This window comes from Cyprinus carpio, chromosome B18 (genome assembly GCF_018340385.1).
Source record: "Cyprinus carpio isolate SPL01 chromosome B18, ASM1834038v1, whole genome shotgun sequence".
In the NCBI taxonomy this organism is placed as follows: domain Eukaryota; kingdom Metazoa; phylum Chordata; class Actinopteri; order Cypriniformes; family Cyprinidae; genus Cyprinus; species Cyprinus carpio.
In genome coordinates, this window is record NC_056614.1 from 25709092 (window position 1) to 25711404 (window position 2313).

The 2313-nt window shown below is 30.3% G+C and overlaps 1 pseudogene; it reads right to left on the bottom strand.

Annotated features, from left to right (window-relative positions):
* Nucleotides 1–459: 459 nt before the first annotated feature.
* Nucleotides 460–2313, bottom strand: part of LOC109113297 — a 23434-nt pseudogene continuing 21580 nt past the window's right edge.

Consider the following 2313-nt stretch of genomic DNA (forward strand, 5'->3'; position numbering starts at 1 on the left):
AAAACCACTGGTGTAGGAAATGGCAAATGAAATTATGTAATTTAATTTTCATTTTGCAGTTTGCAACCAAACGTTGCACAAATGTATTTCGGACAAATGTAAATCGTAAATGTAGAAATGCATTGCCATTTTACATATGTACAGTTGTCATTTTGCATATTACATCCCAAAGTTGAATATTTGATTACTGATATGCTTATGTTTATTTTTAGTTTTAAGCAGGAAGGTTCCGGTTTATGGTTTGTTGAAGTGTGCATCTTGTATTTTTATTTTTATGTATATAGAAATAGAGAACTAGATATTTATAATACACAGAGAGAGAGAATATATTGAGTTAAAATTAAAATGCAGTATTTTACACTCGAACCAATGTCTTACAGTCAATCTGAGTTCATTCCTCCATCATTAGAGATGCTGAAGTACCTTCGTTATGCCTCTAATCACACGCTGGTTTTACACTCATTCATGCTGAAAACCAAGAGGAAAAATTCCACCAAAAACACAAAGACCGCAGGAATAAACGACAGACATTGATATCCTCAAAAAGAGACAATGTGAGACACTGGAGTATACGCGAGTCATTTATTATAAAACAAAGAGCATGAGCTGAAGTCTCTGGTGTGTGTGTGTGTGTGTGTGTGTGAGGACTGGATGCCAGCAGAGTAGTTATTTGTCTTAAGTCGTTGTTAGAAGCAGAGTCATGATGGAGAGGAGGAGGATTATAAAACAAAACCACAGCAGTGATCTGTCCGTCCCAGCCGCAGGTGATCACCTTCGACGCGTCTCGTGAGAGTGCCCGAGGCGCGCTGATGCACAACTTTATCATGCGCCTTGATCCGGTGATAGAGCTTCGTCGTCTTCCAATCCCAGATATTCAGCTTCCCGTCAGCATCGCCGGACACCACGTAACTGCAACAACAACAACACACTGATCCTCCAAACTATTGAACAGGAGAACGTGCACTGCCACAAAAATACAGATAAAACTTGTATCATATATAGAACCTATGAATAACTTACATGTATATATATATATATATAAAAATACAATATACTTTTTTCAGGCTTTTAATTATTCAAAATATACCTCTGTATTTATGCATTACTCTGAAATGGTTTCAATGGGAGAAAACATTATTTCAAATAAAAAGTCTTTATAATGAAATAAATCCAAAACGTTTAAATGTAAGAAGTTAAACACAGTAAATAAAGTTAAAATCATGATTGTCACTAAATGAACGAGGAAAAATGATACTGAAACTTTATCTATTAGATGCATCAATATAAAAATACATATTTATGTATAATATAATAGATATGCTGCTCTGCCAATATAAACAATATTTTAAATATTTTAAACAATAAAAGTGTGATTATTTTTGATGACTGTAACTGTTTTTTAAAATTATTAGTTTGTTGTAATGTAACTGATTTTTTTATTTTATTCGTTTACTTTTTTAAAATACTAGTTTTTTTTTTTTAGAGTAAATTTTTATTAGTTTTGTTTTTTATTATTTTGTAGTAATGTGTTTATTTAGTAACAACAGCAACTATTTTATTTAAAACCAAAAATCTCACGATGGTGTAATATGAGTATAAAATTATTTACAGGAATTATTACAATAATTATTAAAACAAATATATGCACTCCACAAAAAAAATTACAAATTAAATTAAATTACCAAAATACAATAATAAAAAAAACCTTAATTGTTTAATGTAATAATGTATTTTTATTTTATAGTTTTATATTTAAAAAAGTATTTTTATTTTTATAACTATATAATTTCACTTGTCAAAAATAGGTATGTGTTTTTAAAATAATATTCATATTTTATTTAGTCATAATAATAATAATCATTTATTTTCATATATATATATCATATATATATATCTATATATCTTATATAGCATATATAATATATATATTATAATATCTTTATATATCTATATATAATTATTTTTTTTTTTTTTTTTACAAACAAGCACAGCAAGCCTGAAGCATTTATTAAAAACAATCTGCATTTTAAAAAGCAATTTTGAGAAAAAAATTATATTCACAATGTGGCTTAATTTCAAAATAACATCCCACACTTTCTCCCGTCTCAAAGCTGTCCTGCAGAGCACACTGGACCTGAGTGAGACCACCTCATCAGGAGCGTCTAATCACACTAATTACTGACTCACCTCATGTCCGGGGAGAAGTCCACCTGGACAGGGTATCCGCACCAGTGACCCTTGAAGCTCTTCTTCTTGTGTTGAGCCGGATTGTGTTTTTTCTGCGCTCCGAAGATCAGGATCTGATATTCATGG